This window comes from Palaemon carinicauda, chromosome 22 (assembly GCF_036898095.1).
Source record: "Palaemon carinicauda isolate YSFRI2023 chromosome 22, ASM3689809v2, whole genome shotgun sequence".
NCBI classification, from domain to species: Eukaryota; Metazoa; Arthropoda; class Malacostraca; order Decapoda; family Palaemonidae; genus Palaemon; species Palaemon carinicauda.
The window spans coordinates 80673316-80683315 of NC_090746.1; positions in this window are offsets into that span (position 1 = coordinate 80673316).

Here is a 10000-nt window from a genome sequence, read left to right on the forward strand (position 1 = left end):
CACACTATTTCAAAACAGATACTGTTCTACTTCAAGCGTCATCTTCACAGTCGATGATGACTACGGCAATGATGTTCAGAGTAAATGAAGTCAGCCATAGAGGGTGACATTTTATATTTTCTTATTTGTAATTCTATCATAATTTCCATAATTACACTTTATTATTACTTAACCTTTTAACCCATTTTTAAAGTTACATGGGCCTTTTGAATTTTGCCGAGTTCATCATCATATCTTATCGCGCTAACATTACATCTACTGTACAGTGGCCTGATTATATTCGTAATGGTACAAATTGGTCCCTGTTCAAACCCATGAAGTATGTGGTCCATTGTCTGAATGGGGTGTCCAAATGGGAAGTCAGCAAAGGAGAGGTGGGGGGGGGGAGACCTTATGAAGATTGTCGACAGTCCTTCCAACCCTAGCTCTTGGTCGATTATGAGTAACCCAATTTGACAAGTTTCAAAAGAAGCAACCTGTCGTTCACGGTGTCATAGGCTACCATTAGGTCCGCAAATACTTCCCCCGTGATTTTCCAAAGGTTAAAGTCATCCTCCATGTACTGAGTGGGGCTACCTGAAAGCAGCAGGTTCTTCTTGCCCTGGAGCCAACCTGGTATAGAGTTAGTTATTCTTCGACTCTAGGAGCTATGCTGGCCATCATCAACCATTTGTAGTTTGTATATGATGCACAGTAGGTATACTGGCTGAGAGATCTTACCGGGTTAATCTCCAAATCTTCTGCCGTTAAATTAAATATTGAATGGAAAAATTAAACTAATTTCAAAAGTAGAGTTCAGCATAGATTTAAATTCGATACAGTACAGGACACATAAATAACCGTTCCTTATAATGGATCCCAAGTGTCAATCGTTTTGTGGTAAGTTACTCGTCTTCATATGATTACAATAACAATTCATATTTCTGGTCCTTGAGTAATAGTTTAGATATTCCTTATTGATTTCATATTTCCAAGTAAATTATGCTTATTCAGCATATTCAAAATTCTATTCCTTTTTTTTTTCTTTTTTTTTTTTGCGTTAAAGGAACCAATTTCCACCATTATATTTTATTAGGATTATGGTAAAATATAGTTTGATGGAGTTATATAAATTTTCAAATACATTTTCATATGACTAATGCATCCATAATTCAAGCAAAATACATAAATTTGATTAAACGGCAAACGAGAATACATATATGAAAATTATTTCACTGGGTCGTTTATTCGCCGAATAAAATTCGCTCTTCGTAGGTAACATTTTTATTTCAATATATTGCTGGAAAAACAAATAACTAAATTGGATTTTAATCTTTCGAACATCATTCATAAACATGCAATCTTTATAATGGCCCATAACAGTGAGGTATGGAAACATAAAAGCTTTGTATATTTCTATATTTTGTAAGTTGACCCTTCATTGAGTCATTTTTTAGTGCAACGAGGCATTATCTACACATTCTGTTTAGAATTGTTCATTATTACCCAAGAATTGCCTTCTAGACAGATTTACAGGAGTTGGTATTCTTTATGATAATCCTCTATATTTTCCAAATGAATGTGGAAATTAATCTATAACCTTTCGAAATTTTTCTTTCGTTTGCAATTTCAATTTCTGGAGGATTCCTTTGTTACTTTTCTGCCCCATTACACAAATTTCAGTAAGATACTTAGAAAATATATATTTTGGCAATCTTCTCTTCAAAAAAAAAAAAAATCTACTGTTGGTTCAGATACTGCTCCCATTGAGTTCAAGTGAGGTAAAAAAAAAATCATTCGCTGATATAGTTATATATACCTAAAAAGATTTCTTCTATGCCACTCAATGTATTTTATTTGTGTTTATAATATATACACATATATAAAGAACTACCTACCGATTTATCTATCAACATAAACTGTATATATATACATATACATACACACACAGATATATATATATATATATATATATATATATTCATTCATACACCGTATATACTGTATATATCGCATTTAACCTTATGACTATTATCTTTGCAGAGGATTGCGACACAAACGAAACTCCTTCCGGTTTCTCATCAATTATTTTGGCCGTGTAACAGCTAACCCAACACCCCTTCTTTATCGTGACCCCAAACAGACATTGGTACCCATTTACTGTAGAGGCCGGTGGCCTGATGGACAGTAGGCCCAGCATTTTACAATACATGCAGCCGTTTTTATTCCACTTCAGGACAAAGGCCTCGGACATGTCAATTCATATCTGGGATTTGGCAAATTTTCATCTCCACGCTGGCCACTACGGATTGGTGATGGTGATCGTCGGATCACTCACACCAACCGACCTAGTACGCGATACGCCAGCTTTTTCACCACGTTAAAGTTAATCTCCACACAGGAGGATATATATATATGTATATATATAGATGAAAATCCGCAGCTGAAGACCAGACAGGAGAACAATACTCAAAACTAGGCAGAATGAAAGAATTAAAACACTTCTTCAGAATAGATTGATCACCGAAAATCTTGAAAGACTTTCTCAATAAGCCAATTTTATTTGCAATTGAAGAAGACACAGACCTAATGTGCTTCTAATAAAAAAATTTGCTGTCGAGAATCACACCTAAAATTTTAAGAGTCATACAAATTTAAAGAAACATTATCAATACTGAGATCCGGATGTTGAGGAGCCACCGCCCTTGACCTACTTACAATCATACTTTGAGTTTTGTTAGGATTCAACTTCATATCCCATAATTTGCACCATGCACTAATTTTAGCTAAATCACTATTAAGGGATTCACCAACCCCAGATCTACATTCAGGGGATGGAATTGATGCAAAGAGAGTAGCATCATCTGCATGTGCAACAAGATTGTTTTTTAGGCCAAACCACATGTCATGAGTATATAGTATGAAAAGTAATGGGCCAAGAACACTACCCTGTGGAACATCGGATATCACATTCCTATACTCACTATGGTGCCCATCAACAACAACTCTTTAAGAACTATTACTTAAAAATCGATAATAATGCTAAGAAACGACCCACCCACTCCCAACTGTTTGAGTTTGAAAACAAGGGCCCAAAATCAAGGCCAATCATACGAACTTCCTGACCACAATCAAGGGATTGGAGATTGCAAGATGGGCATCACATGCTCCAAGGCCTTTACGAAAACCAAATTGCAAACTAGGGAATAGATGATTACCTTCAGCAAACCAATTAAGACGTTTTGCCAGAAGACGTTGAAAAACTTTAGATAATATGGGAGTATTGGAAATTGGGCGGTAATCAGTGGGACTTGAGCTACCACAAACACATTTACATAGAGAAGTAATATTACCAATTCTCCAACAAGTGCTAAAAGCTCCTCTTCTTGCTAACTTGCCCAAAATAACAGATAACTTTGGAGCTAAGAAATCTGCTGTCTTTATAGAAAAAAAAAAAACAAAGGAAAATATCATTTGGGTCTACACCTCCATGAGCATCAAGGCCCATCAACAGAGCTTTAATTTCACGAGATCGAAAAGCTAAACTAGTTAGTTTAGCCTCAGGAAAACAGGAATGAGGAAGTTCAAGTTTTCATTACTCTGTTTACTGTCAAAAACATCAGCCAAAAGGGTTGCCTTTTCCTTTGGACAGTGAGTGACTGAGCCATCTGGTTTAAGTAAAGGAGGAACTGTTGCATCCACACCGAAGAGTGCAGATTTAAGGTTAGACCACCATTTATGTTCCTGAGTTGTACCAGAAAGGGTTTCTTTTATGGTTAAATTGTATTCCTTTTCATTTGAGGCATGAACTCTCTGAGCAAAAGATCAAAGCTGTGTATAGTTATTCCAGGTCAAATCTGATCCGTTACCCTTCCAAAGATGATAGGCCTCCTGCTTCTCCAAATAAGCACGTCTACAATCATCATTGAACCACGGTTTGTCCTTCACTCGGTACCTTAGCACAGAAAAAGGGATACGTTTATTAATTATGTTGACTAGATTCACATTCAAAGGGACAACAGGATCTACACTTCTATATAATTGTGACCAATTCAAGCACAAAAGATCATGCAAAATCCCATTCAAGTCTGCTAGGGATTTCATATAAATTTTACAGGAGTATGATACATCAGGGACAAGCTGCTCAGTCTTCACTACTAATGAAATAAGGCATGATTAGATGTCCCGACTGGAGAACCAACCTTATTAGTTATAACGCAAGGGGAGTCAGTGCATACGAGGTTCAAGCAATTACCAGACCTGCGAGTAGCTTCATTTATGATTTGCTCACAGCCTGATTCAGAAATAAAGTCTAAAGCTCTTAAGCCATGGCGATCGGTAGGAGAGATAGAACTTAACCACTCCCTATGGTGAGCATTAAAATCACCAACAAAGACAAAAGAAGCCTTTCTATCATCTTGTATCCTAGCCATAATGGTAAAAAGACAACCGAAGATAGAATCATCCATGTCTAGATTCCGATAAATTGAACACAAATAAAAGTTATTATACTTGCCACAAACTTTTATTACCTGAATCTCATGAAATCCACATTGATAGCAGGACTTATGAGAAGGGATGGCGTCACGTTTCAACATTATTGGCTTCTTAAAACGAGTTATAAGGAGCTCAGTTGAGTGCATCATATTAGAAACCAAAGTTTCTAAGCTCAAAAGAATATCATACTGTCTGGACGCAACTGTAAGGTCTTGGATATTTGCATGAAGACCACGAATGTTGTAATATAGAAGACAACATTGACGAAATTTAGGACGTACTGGTCCAAAATTTCGCTCAATGTCTCCAGACAGCATAAGAATTAATAGAAATAAAAAAAGAGACATCATACTTAAAAACTAGATTAACAAGAATTATAACAAAAACAATATGTACAGAATTATAAATAAAGTGATTGATGAAACCCATATACTATAGTAAAAAGTCGGAGAAACTGGTCAACATGAAGGAGCTGATACACCATGCAAGGGTAAATACCCTCCAAGATAGCCACTTCAACTGAAGGGAGGACAGTAAGGATGGTTTTGATAAGAAAAAGAATCAGAATAGGAAAAGACAACCTCTTGATAAACCACCAGGCATCCATGGCCCTTCTATTAAGCCTGCTCAACACACCATTTCAAAAAAACAAGAGGAAGAAAAAAAATAATAAAATAGAAAAGTGTGCCCGAGTGTACCCTCAAACAAGAGAACTCTAACCCAAGACAGTGGAACACCATGGTACAGAGGGTAGGGTACTACCCAAGACTAGAGAACAATGGTTTAATTTTGGAGTGTCCTCCTAGAAGAGCTGCTTACTATAGCTAAAGTCTCTTCTACCCTTACCAAGAGGAAAGTACACTGAACAATTGCAGTACAGTTATTAACCCCTTGGGTGATGAAGTGTTTAGTATATGAGGAAAAACGAGAATATGTAAAGAATAGGCCAGACTATTCTGTGTATGTGTAGGCAAAGAAAAAATAAGCCGTAACCAGAGAGAGGGATCCAATGCATTACTGTCTGGCCAGTCAAAGGATCCAATAACTCTCTAGTGGTAGTATCTCAACGGCCGGCAGGTGCCCTGGCCAACCTACTACCTATTTATATACAGATAAACATATATATATATATATATATATATATATATATATATATATACATTTATACATATACATATATACATATACATATACATATATACATATATACATATGAATACATATATTCTGCGCCTGTGTTTGCTAGTAGGCGCTTCCGTGAGTTCATATAATAAACTTGCAAAAATAAAAATGTGATACAGTTACAGGAATAAGCTACAGAGCCGCATGCTTTTATAGACCATCTCAGTATTACCTCTGTTTACTACAAAGATTGAAGAAGGGATTCATTCATTAACGTTTCATACACACACACACACACACACACACACACACACACACACACACACACACACAATAAAGAGATGGGTTGCTTGTCGGAAAATAAGTTTCGTGCCATAAGAAAAAATAAAACTTGGTAAAATAGCAGTAGTCTATTTTCACAAAGACATGTGCTAAGTGTTTGGAGATCAGAAATTGCTGTTCTTTAGCTCAATTGAACTATACCTTTACAATCGAACAATGAATCTACCATGCAATGGGTAAAAATTATCTTTGATAATATAGCCGTTGATTCACTCTCTCCCTCTCGAGAAACCTATGTTAAATTCTAAAAAACAGATCATAAGGAAACTATTCAAGAAATTTCTGCTACCCTCCCCACCCCCAAAATAATAATAATTTGAAAACTATGGCCCTTCCGGAAAGAAAGTTTGAAGCAACCGTGCGACCTGAAAATATTCTTTATATTCATTAGAGGAAAATAATCAAATAACAAAGGCGTAGAGAAATTGGTGGGATTTATATCTAAGTAAATCACATAATCCATACCCAGATAGGCTCTTATCACAAGGAGACTGTTTACAGACGCAACTAAACAAGTAAAATGAGAAAAAACTAGCTCCCTGATAGATCGTGCTATGCCGAAATCGTAATGATTATCCAATTGAGGTAGATGTGATTTAAATTAGACGAATGAGCTTTTACTATTGTTTGAATAGTTTAGTAATAGTGGAAGTTAGTGGTTCGAAATTACACGTCTAAAAATTTAGGTTACTTTTCTATCCAGATTGAAATAAAAAATAAAGTCAAGATACTGGATTTCTTCGTCGCATGTAAGAAAAGAAACCTGAGCCCGTTGTGGGGAACAGGATATTCATGGCTGAAGCCATTTCCATCTCATTACTAAAATGTTCGCATATAATATTTGAAATGGTATCATATTCCAAGCCATGCGGTATATTAAAAAGCGATTTGTCATTACCTAGACACTCATCATGTACGACAAACATTATTTACGAATTATAATCAATGTTTCATATAGAAATCAATTATTATTTATACACCAGTTAATATGAAAGCTATTTTCTAATCGTAATATGTTTCATTGAGCATCTAAAATGTATTCATCTAATTCATGGAACAATATCCATTGAAATCTATTGTCTTAGTGTTTCCGCCAAAAAAAAATTAAATAAACACAAAATATTATACAACTATGATAATAAGGAAAAATGTATTTCAAATTTTCCCCAAAGCGCTCTTAGCATTGTTATAGTTACATTTTTTTTATTTCCTTCAACTGTATTCAACATATGTATGGAATCTCAATTCGTGACAGCCATGTGCAAGACCCCACCAATAAATATAAAAAAAAAAATAACACAATTGCATATATAAATAGCTTGCAATAGCTGCTTTACTGACATAAGTATAGCCTTTTTATCATGGAACTTATTCAACCAATTTTCAGGGTCAGGTGATTTTAAAATACAAAAGTTTCTTTGCGTCATTCTTTGAGCTTTAGGCTGTAAACTTTTTACATAAAAGTTCGTAACTTCATCCAGACCTTTTCCTCAACAACTAGCTTACCTTCCATTTTCATCAACTTCCTTACCAATTCTTACTAACATGAAAACAGATAACTTCATGATAAGCAATTGTGAATACGGGGATTGTTTGTAATACTCCTTGAAAAGGAAGGGAAGAAGACCAGCAAACCTTCTCCATTGTAAAACGCCAGCACATGCTGTGCCTGAGCCAGGGAAACTTTTTATTGTCGAGTCCTCCACACAAACACTAGATCCTTAATCCAGTTTTCTACCCCTGGAACGATTCGACGAAACGGATGGCCATTTCCTTTAACTGAACCTTGTATCTTAATGGGTGGAATACACCACTAGTGGGATTTGTGACATTGGCTACGTAACCGGGTATAAAATTGAAATTCCTTCTCTTCAATGGTGATGGAGCAGCTACATTCATTTTTAACCCTTGACACTAAATTCTTACAAATCTACCTCAGAATGACACTGAACATGCCTTGAAAATGTACAAATGTTGACTTAGAATCTAGGAAAAATTCATATGTCAATAATATATAAATAACCTGGTTAAGAAACTCAAACCTAAAGTTGCTAGAACCATCTATAGAACTGGAAAAATAATTACCCTTCTGAACATTTTATGTTGAGAAATATCTTTAAGAACAGTGAAATGTATATGATCAATGGCTTGACCAAAAACTCTTAACCTGGCACATGAATTTTCGATTTGAAGAACACCAGTGATAATAATAGAAAAGAAAAATTACACGACAACCGGTAAGTAATAACAGTAACCACTGTATGGGATTACTAGCTACGTGTGGAATCATTATACTAAGCTGCGCAGATGAAATAAAATAGATTCTGGATTGGATTGATTTGTATTGATGAATTTAGCCCATAAAGTACAGTACTAGGGCCTGGAATGCCATTCATATGCCCATATGCAACTAGAGAAAAAGCTTTTAGTTGTAATAAGATGTAAACGTTATGAGAATTCTGACAACGAAATGGAAGAAAGGAAACGGGAGTGGAGGTATAGTAGAACAATAATAGGCGAGTCCATCTATGGGCCGAAAGGAGGTTGCTAAAACCTTAAGTAATCCCTCAAATTCAATGCTTGGTGTGCACTGACGGGATATCGAAAACATTCTCAATCACCAGGAAATAAATTCTGCCTATAGTACTCAAAGTACATCTAGAAATCACGAGACCACAGAAGCAGGCAATTTATTCAGAGGCATGAATATGGAAACTCTTCCAAACACATAAAACTTTGAAAGTGTCCAAGCGACCCTTCAAACTAATATTTGTTACTATATTACATATTATTACATGAGCAACAAAACAAGTAATAACATATATCAAGTAGATAATTGAAATACGCAAAAAGGTTATCACTATTCATAATAAACTGAAATATGATAAATTATATTCGAAAGTTCATTTCATATATTCTATATAAATCATAAAATACAGATATCTTTTCATTTACCCAAACTAATATAAATATCATTCAGACGCCCCGAACACAATAAATAATCACATAGTTTAACAAAACTAGACGTCCACGTCCATATGCAATTAACACAGAAACCTCCCAATCTCCTAACTCGATAAATTTGTTAAAAGTGTGCCGGATTATATTTTACAAAAATAGACTTTCACTATAAATTCATCAGCCATTCGTTCTTTTATGATTGTCACACATTATGTGTGACACGGGCTCCAGTATTGACAGCTCGTCAGTTTATCAGTCAATGTTATCTACATTAGTAATACTAAAAAATATCAACAACTCAGTGAGAACTGCAACTCTATAAAATGTAATATATACAAACACACAAGCAAATACACACACACACACACACGTATATATATATATATATATATATATATATATATATATATATATATATATATATATATATATATACATAAATACATAAATATATATATATATATATATATATATATATATATATATATATATATATATATGCGTGTGTGTGTGTGAACATGGATATGTATATGTATAAATGAGCATAAAACTATTCAAAAAGGCAATTTTTTATCAGCCATAAGAATTAAGATTGTTTACTGAACCATTCACTTGAACTATCAAATATAATTACGACTAGTACTTACGATAATAATAATAATAATAATAATAATAATAATAATAATAATAATAATAATAATAATAATAATAATAATAATAATAATAATAATAATAATAATAATAATAATAAAGGAGCAAGGATGATTTATGTTACTATACGTTGAATATTAGCCGATTCGAACGCCAAATGCTTCTATAATATTGTTAGAATCTTTTAGCTTAGGTACATGAAAAAATATTGGCAATGAAAACACTAGTAAATAAAGTGGAAGTAGTGAAAACAAACCAATAAATTTCATAATCCTAAAATAGTATGGCTTTAACCAACGTATACCTCGATTTAAAAAAAATACAAACTGCACATTACTTCCATTTTACATTTTTGTCGATCAAGTAATGGATCTAAATTATTCACGGATATCTATTTACAATGGGCCTCAGAGAACTACTGATTCAAGTAAATAAACCCAGTCTTTAA